We start from the raw sequence: 26,549 nt of genomic DNA on the forward strand, positions 1-26,549 counted from the left end.
TCCATTTTGACTTCATGTGATAATTGAATAAATTGCACTTTTGTGTCATAGTATACACTGTTGTAATTTTGAATTTTTGTCCATTTTGACTTCATGTGATAATTGAATAATTTGCACTTTTGTGTCATAGTATACATTGTCGTAATTTTGAATTTTTGTCCATTTTGACTTCGTGATAATTGAATAATTTGCACTTTTATGTCATAGTATACACTGTCGTAATTTTGAATTTGTCCATTTTGACTTCATGTGATAATTGAATAATTTGCACTTTTGTGTCATAGTATACACTGTCGTCATTTTGAATTTTTGTCCATTTTGACTTCATGTGAAAATTGAATAATTTGCACTTTTGTGTCATAGTATACACTGTCGTAATTTTGAATTTTTTTCCATTTTGACTTCATGTGATAATTGAATAATTTGCACTTTTGTGTCATAGTATACATTGTCGTAATTTTGAATTTTTGTCCATTTTGACTTCGTGATAATTGAATAATTTGCACTTTTATGTCATAGTATACACTGTCGTAATTTTGAATTTGTCCATTTTGACTTCATGTGATAATTGAATAATTTGCACTTTTATGTCATAGTATACACTGTCGTAATTTTGAATTTTTTGTCCATTTTGACTTCATGTGATAATTGAATAATTTGCACTTTTGTATCATAGTATACACTGTCGTTATTTTGAATTTTTGTCCATTTTGACTTCATGTGATAATTGAATAATTTGCACTTTTATGTCATAGTATACACTGTCGTAATTTTGAATTTTTTGTCCATTTTGACTTCATGTGATAATTGAATAAATTGCACTTTTGTGTCATAGTATACACTGTTGTAATTTTGAATTTTTGTCCATTTTGACTTCATGTGATAATTGAATAATTTGCACTTTTGTGTCATAGTATACACTGTCGTAATTTTGAATTTTTGTCCATTTTGACTTCATGTGATAATTGAATAAATTGCACTTTTGTGTCATAGTATACACTGTCGTAATTTTGAATTTGTCCATTTTGACTTCATGTGATAATTGAATAATTTGCACTTTTGTGTCATAGTATACACTGTCGTAATTTTGAATTTGTCCATTTTGACTTCATGTGATAATTGAATAGTTTGCACTTTTGTGTCATAGTATACACTGTCGTAATTTTGAATTTTTGTCCATTTTGACTTCATGTGATAATTGAATAATTTGCACTTTTATGTCATAGTATACACTGTCGTAATTTTGAATTTTTTGTCCATTTTGACTTCATGTGATAATTGAATAAATTGCACTTTTGTGTCATAGTATACACTGTTGTAATTTTGAATTTTTGTCCATTTTGACTTCATGTGATAATTGAATAATTTGCACTTTTGTGTCATAGTATACACTGTCGTAATTTTGAATTTTTGTCCATTTTGACTTCGTGATAATTGAATAAATTGCACTTTTATGTCATAGTATACACTGTCGTAATTTTGAAATTGTCCATTTTGACTTCATGTGATAATTGAATAATTTGCACTTTTGTGTCATAGTATACACTGTCGTAATTTTGAATTTGTCCATTTTGTCTTCATGTGATAATTGAATAATTTGCACTTTTGTGTCATAGTATACACTGTCGTAATTTTGAATTTGTCCATTTTGACTTCATGTGATAATTGAATAATTTGCACTTTTGTGTCATAGTATACACTGTCGTAATTTTGAATTTTTGTCCATTTTGACTTCATGTGATAATTGAATAATTTGCACTTTTATGTCATAGTATACACTGTCGTAATTTTGAATTTTTTGTCCATTTTGACTTCATGTGATAATTGAATAAATTGCACTTTTGTGTCATAGTATACACCAGGGCTATTCAAATCTTACCCTGGAGGGCCAATGCACTGCAGAATTTAGCTCCAACCCTGATCAAACACACCCACCTGTGATTTTCTAATGATCCTGGAGACATTGATTAGCATGTTCAGGTGTGCTTGATTAAGGTTGGTGCTAAACTCTGCACTGCATTGGCCCTCCAGGGTAAGATTTGAATAGCCCTGGTATACACTGTCGTAATTTTGAATTTTTGTCCATTTTGACTTCATGTGATAATTGAATAATTTGCACTTTTATGTCATAGTATACACTTTCGTAATTTTGAATTTTTTGTCCATTTTGACTTCATGTGATAATTCAATAATTTGCACTTTTGTGTCATAGTATACACTGTCGTAATTTTGAATTTTTGTCCATTTTGACTTCATGTGATAATTGAATAAATTGCACTTTTGTGTCATAGTATACACTGTTGTAATTTTGAATTTTTTGTCCATTTTGACTTCATGTGATAATTGAATAATTTGCACTTTTGTGTCATAGTATACACTGTCGTAATTTTGAATTTTTTGTCCATTTTGACTTCATGTGATAATTGAATAATTTGCACTTTTATGTCATAGTATACACTGTCGTAATTTTGAATTTTTTGTCCATTTTGACTTCATGTGATAATTGAATAAATTGCACTTTTGTGTCATAGTATACACTGTTGTAATTTTGAATTTTTGTCCATTTTGACTTCATGTGATAATTGAATAAATTGCACTTTTGTGTCATAGTATACACTGTTGTAATTTTGAATTTGTCCATTTTGACTTCATGTGATAATTGAATAATTTGCACTTTTGTGTCATAGTATACACTGTCGTAATTTTGAATTTGTCCATTTTGACTTCATGTGATAATTGAAAAGTTTGCACTTTTGTGTCATAGTATACACTGTCGTAATTTAGAATTTTTGTCCATTTTGACTTCATGTGATAATTGAATAATTTGCACTTTTATGTCATAGAATACACTGTCGTAATTTTGAATTTTTTGTCCATTTTGACTTCATGTGATATTGAATAAATTGCACTTTTGTGTCATAGTATACACTGTTGTAATTTTGAATTTTTGTCCATTTTGACTTCATGTGATAATTGAATAATTTGCACTTTTGTGTCATAGTATACACTGTCGTAATTTTGAATTTTTGTCCATTTTGACTTCATGTGATAATTGAATAATTTGCACTTTTGTGTCATAGTATACACTGTCGTAATTTTGAATTTTTGTCCATTTTGACTTCGTGATAATTGAATAAATTGCACTTTTGTGTCATAGTATACACTGTCGTAATTTTGAATTTGTCCATTTTGACTTCATGTGATAATTGAATAATTTGCACTTTTGTGTCATAGTATACACTGTCGTAATTTTGAATTTTTGTCCATTTTGACTTCGTGATAATTGAATAATTTGCACTTTTATGTCATAGTATACACTGTTGTAATTTTGAATTTTTTGTCCATTTTGACTTCTTGATAATTGAATAATTTGCACTTTTGTGTCATAGTATACACTGTCGTAATTTTGAATTTTTGTCCATTTTGACTTTGTGATAATTGAATAAATTGCACTTTTATGTCATAGTATACACTGTCGTAATTTTGAATTTGTCCATTTTGACTTCATGTGATAATTGAATAATTTGCACTTTTGTGTCATAGTATACACTGTCGTAATTTTGAATTTGTCCATTTTGTCTTCATGTGATAATTGAATAATTTGCACTTTTGTGTCATAGTATACACTGTCGTAATTTTGAATTTTTGTCCATTTTGACTTCATGTGATAATTGAATAATTTGCACTTTTATGTCATAGTATACACTGTCGTAATTTTGATTTTTTTGTCCATTTTGACTTCATGTGATAATTGAATAATTTGCACTTTTGTGTCATAGTATACACTGTCGTAATTTTGAATTTGTCCATTTTGTCTTCATGTGATAATTGAATAATTTGCACTTTTGTGTCATAGTATACACTGTCGTAATTTTGAATTTTTGTCCATTTTGACTTCATGTGATAATTGAATAATTTGCACTTTTATGTCATAGTATACACTGTCGTAATTTTGAATTTTTTGTCCATTTTGACTTCATGTGATAATTGAATAAATTGCACTTTTGTGTCATAGTATACACTGTTGTAATTTTGAATTTTTGTCCATTTTGACTTCATGTGATAATTGAATAATTTGCACTTTTGTGTCATAGTATACACTGTCGTAATTTTGAATTTTTGTCCATTTTGACTTCGTGATAATTGAATAAATTGCACTTTTATGTCATAGTATACACTGTCGTAATTTTGAAATTGTCCATTTTGACTTCATGTGATAATTGAATAATTTGCACTTTTGTGTCATAGTATACACTGTCGTAATTTTGAATTTGTCCATTTTGACTTCATGTGATAATTGAATAATTTGCACTTTTGTGTCATAGTATACACTGTCTTAATTTTGAATTTTTGTCCATTTTGACTTCATGTGATAATTGAATAATTTGCACTTTTATGTCATAGTATACACTGTCGTAATTTTGAATTTTTTGTCCATTTTGACTTCATGTGATAATTGAATAAATTGCACTTTTGTGTCATAGTATACACTGTTGTAATTTTGAATTTTTGTCCATTTTGACTTCATGTGATAATTGAATAATTTGCACTTTTGTGTCATAGTATACACTGTCGTAATTTTGAATTTTTGTCCATTTTGACTTCATGTGATAATTGAATAATTTGCACTTTTATGTCATAGTATACACTTTCGTAATTTTGAATTTTTTGTCCATTTTGACTTCATGTGATAATTCAATAATTTGCACTTTTGTGTCATAGTATACACTGTCGTAATTTTGAATTTTTGTCCATTTTGACTTCATGTGATAATTGAATAATTTGCACTTTTATGTCATACTATACACTGTCGTAATTTTGAATTTGTCCATTTTGACTTCATGTGATAATTGAATAATTTGCACATTTATGTCATAGTATACATTGTCGTAATTTTGAATTTTTGTCCATTTTGACTTCGTGATAATTGAATAATTTGCACTTTTACGTCATAGTATACACTGTCGTAATTTTGAATTTGTCCATTTTGACTTCATGTGATAATTGAATAATTTGCACTTTTGTGTCATAGTATACACTGTCGTAATTTTGAATTTGTCCATTTTGTCTTCATGTGATAATTGAATAATTTGCACTTTTGTGTCATAGTATACACTGTCGTAATTTTGAATTTGTCCATTTTGACTTCATGTGATAATTGAATAATTTGCACTTTTGTGTCATAGTATACACTGTCGTAATTTTGAATTTTTGTCCATTTTGACTTCATGTGATAATTGAATAATTTGCACTTTTATGTCATAGTATACACTGTCGTAATTTTGAATTTTTTGTCCATTTTGACTTCATGTGATAATTGAATAATTTGCACTTTTATGTCATAGTATACACTGTCGTAATTTTGAATTTTTTGTCCATTTTGACTTCATGTGATAATTGAATAATTTGCACTTTTGTGTCATAGTATACACTGTCGTAATTTTGAATTTTTGTCCATTTTGACTTCATGTGATAATTGAATAATTTGCACTTTTGTGTCATAGTATACACTGTCATAATTTTGAATTTGTCCATTTTGACTTCATGTGATAATTGAATAGTTTGCACTTTTGTGTCATAGTATACACTGTCGTAATTTTGAATTTTTGTCCATTTTGACTTCATGTGATAATTGAATAATTTGCACTTTTATGTCATAGTATACACTGTCGTAATTTTGAATTTTTTGTCCATTTTGACTTCATGTTATAATTGAATAAATTGCACTTTTGTGTCATAGTATACACTGTTGTAATTTTGAATTTTTGTCCATTTTGACTTCATGTGATAATTGAATAATTTGCACTTTTGTGTCATAGTATACATTGTCGTAATTTTGAATTTTTGTCCATTTTGACTTCGTGATAATTGAATAATTTGCACTTTTATGTCATAGTATACACTGTCGTAATTTTGAATTTGTCCATTTTGACTTCATGTGATAATTGAATAATTTGCACTTTTGTGTCATAGTATACACTGTCGTCATTTTGAATTTTTGTCCATTTTGACTTCATGTGAAAATTGAATAATTTGCACTTTTGTGTCATAGTATACACTGTCGTAATTTTGAATTTTTTTCCATTTTGACTTCATGTGATAATTGAATAATTTGCACTTTTGTGTCATAGTATACATTGTCGTAATTTTGAATTTTTGTCCATTTTGACTTCGTGATAATTGAATAATTTGCACTTTTATGTCATAGTATACACTGTCGTAATTTTGAATTTGTCCATTTTGACTTCATGTGATAATTGAATAATTTGCACTTTTATGTCATAGTATACACTGTCGTAATTTTGAATTTTTTGTCCATTTTGACTTCATGTGATAATTGAATAATTTGCACTTTTGTATCATAGTATACACTGTCGTTATTTTGAATTTTTGTCCATTTTGACTTCATGTGATAATTGAATAATTTGCACTTTTATGTCATAGTATACACTGTCGTAATTTTGAATTTTTTGTCCATTTTGACTTCATGTGATAATTGAATAAATTGCACTTTTGTGTCATAGTATACACTGTTGTAATTTTGAATTTTTGTCCATTTTGACTTCATGTGATAATTGAATAATTTGCACTTTTGTGTCATAGTATACACTGTCGTAATTTTGAATTTTTGTCCACTTTGACTTCATGTGATAATTGAATAAATTGCACTTTTGTGTCATAGTATACACTGTCGTAATTTTGAATTTGTCCATTTTGACTTCATGTGATAATTGAATAATTTGCACTTTTGTGTCATAGTATACACTGTCGTAATTTTGAATTTGTCCATTTTGACTTCATGTGATAATTGAATAGTTTGCACTTTTGTGTCATAGTATACACTGTCGTAATTTTGAATTTTTGTCCATTTTGACTTCATGTGATAATTGAATAATTTGCACTTTTATGTCATAGTATACACTGTCGTAATTTTGAATTTTTTGTCCATTTTGACTTCATGTGATAATTGAATAAATTGCACTTTTGTGTCATAGTATACACTGTTGTAATTTTGAATTTTTGTCCATTTTGACTTCATGTGATAATTGAATAATTTGCACTTTTGTGTCATAGTATACACTGTCGTAATTTTGAATTTTTGTCCATTTTGACTTCGTGATAATTGAATAAATTGCACTTTTATGTCATAGTATACACTGTCGTAATTTTGAAATTGTCCATTTTGACTTCATGTGATAATTGAATAATTTGCACTTTTGTGTCATAGTATACACTGTCGTAATTTTGAATTTGTCCATTTTGTCTTCATGTGATAATTGAATAATTTGCACTTTTGTGTCATAGTATACACTGTCGTAATTTTGAATTTGTCCATTTTGACTTCATGTGATAATTGAATAATTTGCACTTTTGTGTCATAGTATACACTGTCGTAATTTTGAATTTTTGTCCATTTTGACTTCATGTGATAATTGAATAATTTGCACTTTTATGTCATAGTATACACTGTCGTAATTTTGAATTTTTTGTCCATTTTGACTTCATGTGATAATTGAATAAATTGCACTTTTGTGTCATAGTATACACCAGGGCTATTCAAATCTTACCCTGGAGGGCCAATGCACTGCAGAATTTAGCTCCAACCCTGATCAAACACACCCACCTGTGATTTTCTAATGATCCTGGAGACATTGATTAGCATGTTCAGGTGTGCTTGATTAAGGTTGGTGCTAAACTCTGCACTGCATTGGCCCTCCAGGGTAAGATTTGAATAGCCCTGGTATACACTGTCGTAATTTTGAATTTTTGTCCATTTTGACTTCATGTGATAATTGAATAATTTGCACTTTTATGTCATAGTATACACTTTCGTAATTTTGAATTTTTTGTCCATTTTGACTTCATGTGATAATTCAATAATTTGCACTTTTGTGTCATAGTATACACTGTCGTAATTTTGAATTTTTGTCCATTTTGACTTCATGTGATAATTGAATAAATTGCACTTTTGTGTCATAGTATACACTGTTGTAATTTTGAATTTTTTGTCCATTTTGACTTCATGTGATAATTGAATAATTTGCACTTTTGTGTCATAGTATACACTGTCGTAATTTTGAATTTTTGTCCATTTTGACTTCATGTGATAATTGAATAATTTGCACTTTTGTGTCATAGTATACATTGTCGTAATTTTGAATTTTTGTCCATTTTGACTTCGTGATAATTGAATAATTTGCACTTTTATGTCATAGTATACACTGTCGTAATTTTGAATTTGTCCATTTTGACTTCATGTGATAATTGAATAATTTGCACTTTTATGTCATAGTATACACTGTCGTAATTTTGAATTTTTTGTCCATTTTGACTTCATGTGATAATTGAATAATTTGCACTTTTGTATCATAGTATACACTGTCGTTATTTTGAATTTTTGTCCATTTTGACTTCATGTGATAATTGAATAATTTGCACTTTTATGTCATAGTATACACTGTCGTAATTTTGAATTTTTTGTCCATTTTGACTTCATGTGATAATTGAATAAATTGCACTTTTGTGTCATAGTATACACTGTTGTAATTTTGAATTTTTGTCCATTTTGACTTCATGTGATAATTGAATAATTTGCACTTTTGTGTCATAGTATACACTGTCGTAATTTTGAATTTTTGTCCATTTTGACTTCGTGATAATTGAATAAATTGCACTTTTATGTCATAGTATACACTGTCGTAATTTTGAAATTGTCCATTTTGACTTCATGTGATAATTGAATAATTTGCACTTTTGTGTCATAGTATACACTGTCGTAATTTTGAATTTGTCCATTTTGTCTTCATGTGATAATTGAATAATTTGCACTTTTGTGTCATAGTATACACTGTCGTAATTTTGAATTTGTCCATTTTGACTTCATGTGATAATTGAATAATTTGCACTTTTGTGTCATAGTATACACTGTCTTAATTTTGAATTTTTGTCCATTTTGACTTCATGTGATAATTGAATAATTTGCACTTTTATGTCATAGTATACACTGTCGTAATTTTGAATTTTTTGTCCATTTTGACTTCATGTGATAATTGAATAAATTGCACTTTTGTGTCATAGTATACACTGTTGTAATTTTGAATTTTTGTCCATTTTGACTTCATGTGATAATTGAATAATTTGCACTTTTGTGTCATAGTATACACTGTCGTAATTTTGAATTTTTGTCCATTTTGACTTCATGTGATAATTGAATAATTTGCACTTTTATGTCATAGTATACACTTTCGTAATTTTGAATTTTTTGTCCATTTTGACTTCATGTGATAATTCAATAATTTGCACTTTTGTGTCATAGTATACACTGTCGTAATTTTGAATTTTTGTCCATTTTGACTTCATGTGATAATTGAATAATTTGCACTTTTATGTCATACTATACACTGTCGTAATTTTGAATTTGTCCATTTTGACTTCATGTGATAATTGAATAATTTGCACATTTATGTCATAGTATACACTGTCGTAATTTTGAATTTTTTGTCCATTTTGACTTCATGTGATAATTGAATAATTTGCACTTTTGTGTCATAGTAAACACTGTCGTAATTTTGAATTTTTTGTCCATTTTGACTTCGTGATAATTGAATAATTTGCACTTTTGTGTCATAGTATACGCTGTCATAATTTTGAATTTTTGTCCATTTTGACTTCATGTGATAATTGAATAATTTGCACTTTTGTGTCATAGTATACACTGTCGTAATTTTGAATTTTTGTCCATTTTGACTTCATGTGATAATTGAATAATTTGCACTTTTGTGTCATAGTATACACTGTCGTAATTTTGAATTTTTTTCCATTTTGACTTCATGTGATAATTGAATAATTTGCACTTTTGTGTCATAGTATACACTGTCGTAATTTTGAATTTTTGTCCATTTTGACTTCATGTGATAATTGAATAATTTGCACTTTTGTGTCATAGTATACACTGTCGTAATTTTGAATTTTTGTCCATTTTGACTTCATGTGATAATTGAATAATTTGCACTTTTGTGTCATAGTATACACTGTCGTTATTTTGAATTTTTGTCCATTTTGACTTCATGTGATAATTGAATAAATTGCACTTTTGTGTCATAGTATACACTGTCGTTATTTTGAATTTTTGTCCATTTTGACTTCATGTGATAATTGAATAAATTGCACTTTTGTGTCATGGTATACACTGTCGTTATTTTGAATTTTTGTCCATTTTGACTTCATGTGATAATTGAATAATTTGCACTTTTGTGTCATAGTATACACTGTCGGAATTTTGAATTTTTGTCCATTTTGACTTCATGTGATAATTGAATAATTTGCACTTTTGTGTCATACTATACACTGTCGTAATTTTGAATTTTTGTCCATTTTGACTTCATGTGATAATTGAATAATTTGCAATTTTGTGTCATAGTATACACTGTCGTAATTTAGAATTTTTGTCCATTTTGACTTCATGTGATAATTGAATAATTTGCACTTTTATGTCATAGTATACACTGTCGTAATTTTGAATTTTTTGTCCATTTTGACTTCATGTGATAATTGAATAATTTGCACTTTTGTGTCATAGTATACACTGTCGTTATATTGAATATTTGTCCATTTTGACTTTGTGATAATTGAATAATTTGCACTTTTGTGTCATAGTATACACTGTCGTAATTTTGAATTTTTTGTCCATTTTGACTTTGTGATAATTGAATAATTTGCACTTTTGTGTCATAGTATACACTGTCGTAATTTTGAATTTGTCCATTTTGACTTCATGTGATAATTGAATAATTTGCACTTTTGTGTCATAGTATACACTGTTGTAATTTTGAATTTTTGTCCATTTTGACTTCATGTGATAATTGAATAATTTGCACTTTTGTGTCATAGTATACACTGTCGTAATTTTGAATTTTTGTCCATTTTGACTTCATGTGATAATTGAATAATTTGCACTTTTGTGTCATAGTATACACTGTCGTAATTTTGAATTTTTGTCCATTTTGACTTCATGTGATAATTGAATAAATTGCACTTTTGTGTCATAGTATACACTGTCGTAATTTTGAATTTGTCCATTTTGACTTCATGTGATAATTGAATAATTTGCACTTTTGTGTCATAGTATACACTGTCGTAATTTTGAATTTTTGTCCATTTTGACTTCGTGATAATTGAATAATTTGCACTTTTATGTCATAGTATACACTGTTGTAATTTTGAATTTTTTGTCCATTTTGACTTCGTGATAATTGAATAATTTGCACTTTTGTGTCATAGTATACACTGTCGTAATTTTGAATTTTTGTCCATTTTGACTTTGTGATAATTGAATAAATTGCACTTTTATGTCATAGTATACACTGTCGTAATTTTGAATTTGTCCATTTTGACTTCATGTGATAATTGAATAATTTGCACTTTTGTGTCATAGTATACACTGTCGTAATTTTGAATTTGTCCATTTTGTCTTCATGTGATAATTGAATAATTTGCACTTTTGTGTCATAGTATACACTGTCGTAATTTTGAATTTGTCCATTTTGACTTCATGTGATAATTGAATAATTTGACTTTTGTGTCATAGTATACACTGTCGTAATTTTGAATTTTTGTCCATTTTGACTTCATGTGATAACTGAATAATTTGCACTTTTATGTCATAGTATACACTGTCGTAATTTTGAATTTTTTGTCCATTTTGACTTCATGTGATAATTGAATAAATTGCACTTTTGTGTCATAGTATACACTGTTGTAATTTTGAATTTTTGTCCATTTTGACTTCATGTGATAATTGAATAATTTGCACTTTTGTGTCATAGTATACACTGTCGTAATTTTGAATTTTTGTCCATTTTGACTTCGTGATAATTGAATAAATTGCACTTTTATGTCATAGTATACACTGTCGTAATTTTGAAATTGTCCATTTTGACTTCATGTGATAATTGAATAATTTGCACTTTTGTGTCATAGTATACACTGTCGTAATTTTGAATTTGTCCATTTTGTCTTCATGTGATAATTGAATAATTTGCACTTTTGTGTCATAGTATACACTGTCGTAATTTTGAATTTGTCCATTTTGACTTCATGTGATAATTGAATAATTTGCACTTTTGTGTCATAGTATACACTGTCTTAATTTTGAATTTTTGTCCATTTTGACTTCATGTGATAATTGAATAATTTGCACTTTTATGTCATAGTATACACTGTCGTAATTTTGAATTTTTTGTCCATTTTGACTTCATGTGATAATTGAATAAATTGCACTTTTGTGTCATAGTATACACTGTTGTAATTTTGAATTTTTGTCCATTTTGACTTCATGTGATAGTGTATACTATGACACAAAAGTGCAAATTATTCAATTATCACATGAAGTCAAAATGGACAAAAATTCAAAATTACGACAGTGTATACTATGACACAAAAGTGCAATTTATTCAATTATCACATGAAGTCAAAATGGACAAAAATTCAAAATTACAACAGTGTATACTATGACACAAAAGTGCAAATTATTCAATTATCACATGAAGTCAAAATGGACAAATTCAAAATTACGACAGTGTATACTATGACATAAAAGTGCAAATTATTCAATTATCACATGAAGTCAAAATGGACAAAAATTCAAAATTACGACAGTGTATACTATGACACAAAAGTGCAAATTATTCAATTGTCGTAATTTTGAATTTTTGTCCATTTTGACTTCATGTGATAATTGAATAATTTGCACTTTTATGTCATAGTATACACTTTCGTAATTTTGAATTTTTTGTCCATTTTGACTTCATGTGATAATTCAATAATTTGCACTTTTGTGTCATAGTATACACTGTCGTAATTTTGAATTTTTGTCCATTTTGACTTCATGTGATAATTGAATAATTTGCACTTTTATGTCATACTATACACTGTCGTAATTTTGAATTTGTCCATTTTGACTTCATGTGATAATTGAATAATTTGCACATTTATGTCATAGTATACACTGTCGTAATTTTGAATTTTTTGTCCATTTTGACTTCATGTGATAATTGAATAATTTGCACTTTTGTGTCATAGTAAACACTGTCGTAATTTTGAATTTTTTGTCCATTTTGACTTCGTGATAATTGAATAATTTGCACTTTTGTGTCATAGTATACGCTGTCATAATTTTGAATTTTTGTCCATTTTGACTTCATGTGATAATTGAATAATTTGCACTTTTGTGTCATAGTATACACTGTCGTAATTTTGAATTTTTGTCCATTTTGACTTCATGTGATAATTGAATAATTTGCACTTTTGTGTCATAGTATACACTGTCGTAATTTTGAATTTTTTGTCCATTTTGACTTCATGTGATAATTGAATAAATTGCACTTTTGTGTCATAGTATACACTGTTGTAATTTTGAATTTTTGTCCATTTTGACTTCATGTGATAATTGAATAATTTGCACTTTTGTGTCATAGTATACATTGTCGTAATTTTGAATTTTTGTCCATTTTGACTTCGTGATAATTGAATAATTTGCACTTTTATGTCATAGTATACACTGTCGTAATTTTGAATTTGTCCATTTTGACTTCATGTGATAATTGAATAATTTGCACTTTTGTGTCATAGTATACACTGTCGTCATTTTGAATTTTTGTCCATTTTGACTTCATGTGAAAATTGAATAATTTGCACTTTTGTGTCATAGTATACACTGTCGTAATTTTGAATTTTTTTCCATTTTGACTTCATGTGATAATTGAATAATTTGCACTTTTGTGTCATAGTATACATTGTCGTAATTTTGAATTTTTGTCCATTTTGACTTCGTGATAATTGAATAATTTGCACTTTTATGTCATAGTATACACTGTCGTAATTTTGAATTTGTCCATTTTGACTTCATGTGATAATTGAATAATTTGCACTTTTATGTCATAGTATACACTGTCGTAATTTTGAATTTTTTGTCCATTTTGACTTCATGTGATAATTGAATAATTTGCACTTTTGTATCATAGTATACACTGTCGTTATTTTGAATTTTTGTCCATTTTGACTTCATGTGATAATTGAATAATTTGCACTTTTATGTCATAGTATACACTGTCGTAATTTTGAATTTTTTGTCCATTTTGACTTCATGTGATAATTGAATAAATTGCACTTTTGTGTCATAGTATACACTGTTGTAATTTTGAATTTTTGTCCATTTTGACTTCATGTGATAATTGAATAATTTGCACTTTTGTGTCATAGTATACACTGTCGTAATTTTGAATTTTTGTCCATTTTGACTTCATGTGATAATTGAATAAATTGCACTTTTGTGTCATAGTATACACTGTCGTAATTTTGAATTTGTCCATTTTGACTTCATGTGATAATTGAATAATTTGCACTTTTGTGTCATAGTATACACTGTCGTAATTTTGAATTTGTCCATTTTGACTTCATGTGATAATTGAATAGTTTGCACTTTTGTGTCATAGTATACACTGTCGTAATTTTGAATTTTTGTCCATTTTGACTTCATGTGATAATTGAATAATTTGCACTTTTATGTCATAGTATACACTGTCGTAATTTTGAATTTTTTGTCCATTTTGACTTCATGTGATAATTGAATAAATTGCACTTTTGTGTCATAGTATACACTGTTGTAATTTTGAATTTTTGTCCATTTTGACTTCATGTGATAATTGAATAATTTGCACTTTTGTGTCATAGTATACACTGTCGTAATTTTGAATTTTTGTCCATTTTGACTTCGTGATAATTGAATAAATTGCACTTTTATGTCATAGTATACACTGTCGTAATTTTGAAATTGTCCATTTTGACTTCGTGATAATTGAATAAATTGCACTTTTGTGTCATAGTATACACTGTCGTAATTTTGAATTTGTCCATTTTGTCTTCATGTGATAATTGAATAATTTGCACTTTTGTGTCATAGTATACACTGTCGTAATTTTGAATTTGTCCATTTTGACTTCATGTGATAATTGAATAATTTGCACTTTTGTGTCATAGTATACACTGTCGTAATTTTGAATTTTTGTCCATTTTGACTTCATGTGATACTTGAATAATTTGCACTTTTATGTCATAGTATACACTGTCGTAATTTTGAATTTTTTGTCCATTTTGACTTCATGTGATAATTGAATAAATTGCACTTTTGTGTCATAGTATACACCAGGGCTATTCAAATCTTACCCTGGAGGGCCAATGCACTGCAGAATTTAGCTCCAACCCTGATCAAACACACCCACCTGTGATTTTCTAATGATCCTGGAGACATTGATTAGCATGTTCAGGTGTGCTTGATTAAGGTTGGTGCTAAACTCTGCACTGCATTGGCCCTCCAGGGTAAGATTTGAATAGCCCTGGTATACACTGTCGTAATTTTGAATTTTTGTCCATTTTGACTTCATGTGATAATTGAATAATTTGCACTTTTATGTCATAGTATACACTTTCGTAATTTTGAATTTTTTGTCCATTTTGACTTCATGTGATAATTCAATAATTTGCACTTTTGTGTCATAGTATACACTGTCGTAATTTTGAATTTTTGTCCATTTTGACTTCATGTGATAATTGAATAAATTGCACTTTTGTGTCATAGTATACACTGTTGTAATTTTGAATTTTTTGTCCATTTTGACTTCATGTGATAATTGAATAATTTGCACTTTTGTGTCATAGTATACACTGTCGTAATTTTGAATTTTTTGTCCATTTTGACTTCATGTGATAATTGAATAATTTGCACTTTTATGTCATAGTATACACTGTCGTAATTTTGAATTTTTTGTCCATTTTGACTTCATGTGATAATTGAATAAATTGCACTTTTGTGTCATAGTATACACTGTTGTAATTTTGAATTTTTGTCCATTTTGACTTCATGTGATAATTGAATAAATTGCACTTTTGTGTCATAGTATACACTGTTGTAATTTTGAATTTGTCCATTTTGACTTCATGTGATAATTGAATAATTTGCACTTTTGTGTCATAGTATACACTGTCGTAATTTTGAATTTGTCCATTTTGACTTCATGTGATAATTGAAAAGTTTGCACTTTTGTGTCATAGTATACACTGTCGTAATTTAGAATTTTTGTCCATTTTGACTTCATGTGATAATTGAATAATTTGCACTTTTATGTCATAGAATACACTGTCGTAATTTTGAATTTTTTGTCCATTTTGACTTCATGTGATATTGAATAAATTGCACTTTTGTGTCATAGTATACACTGTTGTAATTTTGAATTTTTGTCCATTTTGACTTCATGTGATAATTGAATAATTTGCACTTTTGTGTCATAGTATACACTGTCGTAATTTTGAATTTTTGTCCATTTTGACTTCATGTGATAATTGAATAATTTGCACTTTTGTGTCATAGTATACACTGTCGTAATTTTGAATTTTTGTCCATTTTGACTTCATGTGATAATTGAATAAATTGCACTTTTGTGTCATAGTATACACTGTCGTAATTTTGAATTTGTCCATTTTGACTTCATGTGATAATTGAATAATTTGCACTTTTGTGTCATAGTATACACTGTCGTAATTTTGAATTTTTGTCCATTTTGACTTCGTGATAATTGAATAATTTGCACTTTTATGTCATAGTATACACTGTTGTAATTTTGAATTTTTTGTCCATTTTGACTTCGTGATAATTGAATAATTTGCACTTTTGTGTCATAGTATACACTGTCGTAATTTTGAATTTTTGTCCATTTTGACTTTGTGATAATTGAATAAATTGCACTTTTATGTCATAGTATACACTGTCGTAATTTTGAATTTGTCCATTTTGACTTCATGTGATAATTGAATAATTTGCACTTTTGTGTCATAGTATACACTGTCGTAATTTTGAATTTGTCCATTTTGTCTTCATGTGATAATTGAATAATTTGCACTTTTGTGTCATAGTATACACTGTCGTAATTTTGAATTTGTCCATTTTGACTTCATGTGATAATTGAATAATTTGACTTTTGTGTCATAGTATACACTGTCGTAATTTTGAATTTTTGTCCATTTTGACTTCATGTGATAATTGAATAATTTGCACTTTTATGTCATAGTATACACTGTCGTAATTTTGAATTTTTTGTCCATTTTGACTTCATGTGATAATTGAATAAATTGCACTTTTGTGTCATAGTATACACTGTTGTAATTTTGAATTTTTGTCCATTTTGACTTCATGTGATAATTGAATAATTTGCACTTTTGTGTCATAGTATACACTGTCGTAATTTTGAATTTTTGTCCATTTTGACTTCGTGATAATTGAATAAATTGCACTTTTATGTCATAGTATACACTGTCGTAATTTTGAAATTGTCCATTTTGACTTCATGTGATAATTGAATAATTTGCACTTTTGTGTCATAGTATACACTGTCGTAATTTTGAATTTGTCCATTTTGTCTTCATGTGATAATTGAATAATTTGCACTTTTGTGTCATAGTATACACTGTCGTAATTTTGAATTTGTCCATTTTGACTTCATGTGATAATTGAATAATTTGCACTTTTGTGTCATAGTATACACTGTCTTAATTTTGAATTTTTGTCCATTTTGACTTCATGTGATAATTGAATAATTTGCACTTTTATGTCATAGTATACACTGTCGTAATTTTGAATTTTTTGTCCATTTTGACTTCATGTGATAATTGAATAAATTGCACTTTTGTGTCATAGTATACACTGTTGTAATTTTGAATTTTTGTCCATTTTGACTTCATGTGATAATTGAATAATTTGCACTTTTGTGTCATAGTATACACTGTCGTAATTTTGAATTTTTGTCCATTTTGACTTCATGTGATAATTGAATAATTTGCACTTTTATGTCATAGTATACACTTTCGTAATTTTGAATTTTTTGTCCATTTTGACTTCATGTGATAATTCAATAATTTGCACTTTTGTGTCATAGTATACACTGTCGTAATTTTGAATTTTTGTCCATTTTGACTTCATGTGATAATTGAATAATTTGCACTTTTATGTCATACTATACACTGTCGTAATTTTGAATTTGTCCATTTTGACTTCATGTGATAATTGAATAATTTGCACATTTATGTCATAGTATACACTGTCGTAATTTTGAATTTTTTGTCCATTTTGACTTCATGTGATAATTGAATAATTTGCACTTTTGTGTCATAGTAAACACTGTCGTAATTTTGAATTTTTTGTCCATTTTGACTTCGTGATAATTGAATAATTTGCACTTTTGTGTCATAGTATACGCTGTCATAATTTTGAATTTTTGTCCATTTTGACTTCATGTGATAATTGAATAATTTGCACTTTTGTGTCATAGTATACACTGTCGTAATTTTGAATATTTGTCCATTTTGACTTCATGTGATAATTGAATAATTTGCACTTTTATGTCATACTATACACTGTCGTAATTTTGAATTTGTCCATTTTGACTTCATGTGATAATTGAATAATTTGCACATTTATGTCATAGTATACACTGTCGTAATTTTGAATTTTTTGTCCATTTTGACTTCATGTGATAATTGAATAATTTGCACTTTTGTGTCATAGTAAACACTGTCGTAATTTTGAATTTTTTGTCCATTTTGACTTCGTGATAATTGAATAATTTGCACTTTTGTGTCATAGTATACGCTGTCATAATTTTGAATTTTTGTCCATTTTGACTTCATGTGATAATTGAATAATTTGCACTTTTGTGTCATAGTATACACTGTCGTAATTTTGAATTTTTGTCCATTTTGACTTCATGTGATAATTGAATAATTTGCACTTTTGTGTCATAGTATACACTGTCGTAATTTTGAATTTTTTTCCATTTTGACTTCATGTGATAATTGAATAATTTGCACTTTTGTGTCATAGTATACACTGTCGTAATTTTGAATTTTTGTCCATTTTGACTTCATGTGATAATTGAATAATTTGCACTTTTATGTCATAGTATACACTGTCGTAATTTTGAATTTTTTGTCCATTTTGACTTCATGTGATAATTGAATAAATTGCACTTTTGTGTCATAGTATACACTGTTGTAATTTTGAATTTTTGTCCATTTTGACTTCATGTGATAATTGAATAATTTGCACTTTTGTGTCATAGTATACACTGTCGTAATTTTGAATTTTTGTCCATTTTGACTTCGTGATAATTGAATAAATTGCACTTTTATGTCATAGTATACACTGTCGTAATTTTGAAATTGTCCATTTTGACTTCATGTGATAATTGAATAATTTGCACTTTTGTGTCATAGTATACACTGTCGTAATTTTGAATTTGTCCATTTTGTCTTCATGTGATAATTGAATAATTTGCACTTTTGTGTCATAGTATACACTGTCGTAATTTTGAATTTTTGTCCATTTTGACTTCATGTGATAATTGAATAATTTGCACTTTTATGTCATAGTATACACTTTCGTAATTTTGAATTTTTTGTCCATTTTGACTTCATGTGATAATTCAATAATTTGCACTTTTGTGTCATAGTATACACTGTCGTAATTTTGAATTTTTGTCCATTTTGACTTCATGTGATAATTGAATAATTTGCACTTTTATGTCATACTATACACTGTCGTAATTTTGAATTTGTCCATTTTGACTTCATGTGATAATTGAATAATTTGCACATTTATGTCATAGTATACACTGTCGTAATTTTGAATTTTTTGTCCATTTTGACTTCATGTGATAATTGAATAATTTGCACTTTTGTGTCATAGTAAACACTGTCGTAATTTTGAATTTTTTGTCCATTTTGACTTCGTGATAATTGAATAATTTGCACTTTTGTGTCATAGTATACGCTGTCATAATTTTGAATTTTTGTCCATTTTGACTTCATGTGATAATTGAATAATTTGCACTTTTGTGTCATAGTGTACACTGTCGTAATTTTGAATTTTTGTCCATTTTGACTTCATGTGATAATTGAATAATTTGCACTTTTGTGTCATAGTATACACTGTCGTAATTTTGAATTTTTTTCCATTTTGACTTCATGTGATAATTGAATAATTTGCACTTTTGTGTCATAGTATACACTGTCGTAATTTTGAATTTTTGTCCATTTTGACTTCATGTGATAATTGAATAATTTGCACTTTTGTGTCATAGTATACACTGTCGTAATTTTGAATTTTTGTCCATTTTGACTTCATGTGATAATTGAATAATTTGCACTTTTGTGTCATAGTATACACTGTCGTTATTTTGAATTTTTGTCCATTTTGACTTCATGTGATAATTGAATAAATTGCACTTTTGTGTCATAGTATACACTGTCGTTATTTTGAATTTTTGTCCATTTTGACTTCATGTGATAATTGAATAAATTGCACTTTTGTGTCATGGTATACACTGTCGTTATTTTGAATTTTTGTCCATTTTGACTTCATGTGATAATTGAATAATTTGCACTTTTGTGTCATAGTATACACTGTCGGAATTTTGAATTTTTGTCCATTTTGACTTCATGTGATAATTGAATAATTTGCACTTTTGTGTCATACTATACACTGTCGTAATTTTGAATTTTTGTCCATTTTGACTTCATGTGATAATTGAATAATTTGCAATTTTGTGTCATAGTATACACTGTCGTAATTTAGAATTTTTGTCCATTTTGACTTCATGTGATAATTGAATAATTTGCACTTTTATGTCATAGTATACACTGTCGTAATTTTGAATTTTTTGTCCATTTTGACTTCATGTGATAATTGAATAATTTGCACTTTTGTGTCATAGTATACACTGTCGTTATTTTGAATATTTGTCCATTTTGACTTTGTGATAATTGAATAATTTGCACTTTTGTGTCATAGTATACACTGTCGTAATTTTGAATTTTTTGTCCATTTTGACTTTGTGATAATTGAATAATTTGCACTTTTGTGTCATAGTATACACTGTCGTAATTTTGAATTTGTCCATTTTGACTTCATGTGATAATTGAATAATTTGCACTTTTGTGTCATAGTATACACTGTTGTAATTTTGAATTTTTGTCCATTTTGACTTCATGTGATAATTGAATAATTTGCACTTTTGTGTCATAGTATACACTGTCGTAATTTTGAATTTTTGTCCATTTTGACTTCATGTGATAATTGAATAATTTGCACTTTTGTGTCATAGTATACACTGTCGTAATTTTGAATTTTTGTCCATTTTGACTTCATGTGATAATTGAATAAATTGCACTTTTGTGTCATAGTATACACTGTCGTAATTTTGAATTTGTCCATTTTGACTTCATGTGATAATTGAATAATTTGCACTTTTGTGTCATAGTATACACTGTCGTAATTTTGAATTTTTGTCCATTTTGACTTCGTGATAATTGAATAATTTGCACTTTTATGTCATAGTATACACTGTTGTAATTTTGAATTTTTTGTCCATTTTGACTTCGTGATAATTGAATAATTTGCACTTTTGTGTCATAGTATACACTGTCGTAATTTTGAATTTTTGTCCATTTTGACTTTGTGATAATTGAATAAATTGCACTTTTATGTCATAGTATACACTGTCGTAATTTTGAATTTGTCCATTTTGACTTCATGTGATAATTGAATAATTTGCACTTTTGTGTCATAGTATACACTGTCGTAATTTTGAATTTGTCCATTTTGTCTTCATGTGATAATTGAATAATTTGCACTTTTGTGTCATAGTATACACTGTCGTAATTTTGAATTTGTCCATTTTGACTTCATGTGATAATTGAATAATTTGACTTTTGTGTCATAGTATACACTGTCGTAATTTTGAATTTTTGTCCATTTTGACTTCATGTGATAATTGAATAATTTGCACTTTTATGTCATAGTATACACTGTCGTAATTTTGAATTTTTTGTCCATTTTGACTTCATGTGATAATTGAATAAATTGCACTTTTGTGTCATAGTATACACTGTTGTAATTTTGAATTTTTGTCCATTTTGACTTCATGTGATAATTGAATAATTTGCACTTTTGTGTCATAGTATACACTGTCGTAATTTTGAATTTTTGTCCATTTTGACTTCGTGATAATTGAATAAATTGCACTTTTATGTCATAGTATACACTGTCGTAATTTTGAAATTGTCCATTTTGACTTCATGTGATAATTGAATAATTTGCACTTTTGTGTCATAGTATACACTGTCGTAATTTTGAATTTGTCCATTTTGTCTTCATGTGATAATTGAATAATTTGCACTTTTGTGTCATAGTATACACTGTCGTAATTTTGAATTTGTCCATTTTGACTTCATGTGATAATTGAATAATTTGCACTTTTGTGTCATAGTATACACTGTCGTAATTTTGAATTTTTGTCCATTTTGACTTCATGTGATAATCGAATAATTTGCACTTTTATGTCATAGTATACACTGTCGTAATTTTGAATTTTTTGTCCATTTTGACTTCATGTGATAATTGAATAAATTGCACTTTTGTGTCATAGTATACACTGTTGTAATTTTGAATTTTTGTCCATTTTGACTTCATGTGATAATTGAATAATTTGCACTTTTGTGTCATAGTATACACTGTCGTAATTTTGAATTTTTGTCCATTTTGACTTCGTGATAATTGAATAAATTGCACTTTTATGTCATAGTATACACTGTCGTAATTTTGAAATTGTCCATTTTGACTTCATGTGATAATTGAATAATTTGCACTTTTGTGTCATAGTATACACTGTCGTAATTTTGAATTTGTCCATTTTGTCTTCATGTGATAATTGAATAATTTGCACTTTTGTGTCATAGTATACACTGTCGTAATTTTGAATTTGTCCATTTTGACTTCATGTGATAATTGAATAATTTGCACTTTTGTGTCATAGTATACACTGTCTTAATTTTGAATTTTTGTCCATTTTGACTTCATGTGATAATTGAATAATTTGCACTTTTATGTCATAGTATACACTGTCGTAATTTTGAATTTTTTGTCCATTTTGACTTCATGTGATAATTGAATAAATTGCACTTTTGTGTCATAGTATACACTGTTGTAATTTTGAATTTTTGTCCATTTTGACTTCATGTGATAGTGTATACTATGACACAAAAGTGCAAATTATTCAATTATCACATGAAGTCAAAATGGACAAAAATTCAAAATTACGACAGTGTATACTATGACACAAAAGTGCAATTTATTCAATTATCACATGAAGTCAAAATGGACAAAAATTCAAAATTACAACAGTGTATACTATGACACAAAAGTGCAAATTATTCAATTATCACATGAAGTCAAAATGGACAAATTCAAAATTACGACAGTGTATACTATGACATAAAAGTGCAAATTATTCAATTATCACATGAAGTCAAAATGGACAAAAATTCAAAATTACGACAGTGTATACTATGACACAAAAGTGCAAATTATTCAATTGTCGTAATTTTGAATTTTTGTCCATTTTGACTTCATGTGATAATTGAATAATTTGCACTTTTATGTCATAGTATACACTTTCGTAATTTTGAATTTTTTGTCCATTTTGACTTCATGTGATAATTCAATAATTTGCACTTTTGTGTCATAGTATACACTGTCGTAATTTTGAATTTTTGTCCATTTTGACTTCATGTGATAATTGAATAATTTGCACTTTTATGTCATACTATACACTGTCGTAATTTTGAATTTGTCCATTTTGACTTCATGTGATAATTGAATAATTTGCACATTTATGTCATAGTATACACTGTCGTAATTTTGAATTTTTTGTCCATTTTGACTTCATGTGATAATTGAATAATTTGCACTTTTGTGTCATAGTAAACACTGTCGTAATTTTGAATTTTTTGTCCATTTTGACTTCGTGATAATTGAATAATTTGCACTTTTGTGTCATAGTATACGCTGTCATAATTTTGAATTTTTGTCCATTTTGACTTCATGTGATAATTGAATAATTTGCACTTTTGTGTCATAGTATACACTGTCGTAATTTTGAATTTTTGTCCATTTTGACTTCATGTGATAATTGAATAATTTGCACTTTTGTGTCATAGTATACACTGTCGTAATTTTGAATTTTTTTCCATTTTGACTTCATGTGATAATTGAATAATTTGCACTTTTGTGTCATAGTATACACTGTCGTAATTTTGAATTTTTGTCCATTTTGACTTCATGTGATAATTGAATAATTTGCACTTTTGTGTCATAGTATACACTGTCGTAATTTTGAATTTTTGTCCATTTTGACTTCATGTGATAATTGAATAATTTGCACTTTTGTGTCATAGTATACACTGTCGTTATTTTGAATTTTTGTCCATTTTGACTTCATGTGATAATTGAATAAATTGCACTTTTGTGTCATAGTATACACTGTCGTTATTTTGAATTTTTGTCCATTTTGACTTCATGTGATAATTGAATAAATTGCACTTTTGTGTCATGGTATACACTGTCGTTATTTTGAATTTTTGTCCATTTTGACTTCATGTGATAATTGAATAATTTGCACTTTTGTGTCATAGTATACACTGTCGGAATTTTGAATTTTTGTCCATTTTGACTTCATGTGATAATTGAATAATTTGCACTTTTGTGTCATACTATACACTGTCGTAATTTTGAATTTTTGTCCATTTTGACTTCATGTGATAATTGAATAATTTGCAATTTTGTGTCATAGTATACACTGTCGTAATTTAGAATTTTTGTCCATTTTGACTTCATGTGATAATTGAATAATTTGCACTTTTATGTCATAGTATACACTGTCGTAATTTTGAAATTGTCCATTTTGACTTCATGTGATAATTGAATAATTTGCACTTTTGTGTCATAGTATACACTGTCGTAATTTTGAATTTGTCCATTTTGTCTTCATGTGATAATTGAATAATTTGCACTTTTGTGTCATAGTATACTGTCGTAATTTTGAATTTTTGTCCATTTTGACTTCATGTGATAATTGAATAATTTGCACTTTTATGTCATAGTATACACTTTCGTAATTTTGAATTTTTTGTCCATTTTGACTTCATGTGATAATTCAATAATTTGCACTTTTGTGTCATAGTATACACTGTCGTAATTTTGAATTTTTGTCCATTTTGACTTCATGTGATAATTGAATAACTTGCACTTTTATGTCATACTATACACTGTCGTAATTTTGAATTTGTCCATTTTGACTTCATGTGATAATTGAATAATTTGCACATTTATGTCATAGTATACACTGTCGTAATTTTGAATTTTTTGTCCATTTTGACTTCATGTGATAATTGAATAATTTGCACTTTTGTGTCATAGTAAACACTGTCGTAATTTTGAATTTTTTGTCCATTTTGACTTCGTGATAATTGAATAATTTGCACTTTTGTGTCATAGTATACGCTGTCATAATTTTGAATTTTTGTCCATTTTGACTTCATGTGATAATTGAATAATTTGCCCTTTTGTGTCATAGTGTACACTGTCGTAATTTTGAATTTTTGTCCATTTTGACTTCATGTGATAATTGAATAATTTGCACTTTTGTGTCATAGTATACACTGTCGTAATTTTGAATTTTTTTCCATTTTGACTTCATGTGATAATTGAATAATTTGCACTTTTGTGTCATAGTATACACTGTCGTAATTTTGAATTTTTGTCCATTTTGACTTCATGTGATAATTGAATAATTTGCACTTTTGTGTCATAGTATACACTGTCGTAATTTTGAATTTTTGTCCATTTTGACTTCATGTGATAATTGAATAATTTGCACTTTTGTGTCATAGTATACACTGTCGTTATTTTGAATTTTTGTCCATTTTGACTTCATGTGATAATTGAATAAATTGCACTTTTGTGTCATAGTATACACTGTCGTTATTTTGAATTTTTGTCCATTTTGACTTCATGTGATAATTGAATAAATTGCACTTTTGTGTCATGGTATACACTGTCGTTATTTTGAATTTTTGTCCATTTTGACTTCATGTGATAATTGAATAATTTGCACTTTTGTGTCATAGTATACACTGTCGGAATTTTGAATTTTTGTCCATTTTGACTTCATGTGATAATTGAATAATTTGCACTTTTGTGTCATACTATACACTGTCGTAATTTTGAATTTTTGTCCATTTTGACTTCATGTGATAATTGAATAATTTGCAATTTTGTGTCATAGTATACACTGTCGTAATTTAGAATTTTTGTCCATTTTGACTTCATGTGATAATTGAATAATTTGCACTTTTATGTCATAGTATACACTGTCGTAATTTTGAATTTTTTGTCCATTTTGACTTCATGTGATAATTGAATAATTTGCACTTTTGTGTCATAGTATACACTGTCGTTATTTTGAATATTTGTCCATTTTGACTTTGTGATAATTGAATAATTTGCACTTTTGTGTCATAGTATACACTGTCGTAATTTTGAATTTTTTGTCCATTTTGACTTTGTGATAATTGAATAATTTGCACTTTTGTGTCATAGTATACAC

At 27.9% G+C, this 26,549-nt stretch overlaps 1 protein-coding gene across 4 annotated transcripts in view; it reads right to left on the reverse strand.

Moving 5' to 3' along the window:
* Positions 1-26,549, reverse strand: part of megf6b (multiple EGF-like-domains 6b) — a 161,057-nt gene that overhangs the window by 45,349 nt on the left and 89,159 nt on the right. The gene's annotated exons all lie outside the window — the stretch shown is intronic.

Source organism: Pseudorasbora parva, chromosome 22, assembly GCF_024679245.1.
Source record: "Pseudorasbora parva isolate DD20220531a chromosome 22, ASM2467924v1, whole genome shotgun sequence".
Taxonomy (NCBI): domain Eukaryota; kingdom Metazoa; phylum Chordata; class Actinopteri; order Cypriniformes; family Gobionidae; genus Pseudorasbora; species Pseudorasbora parva.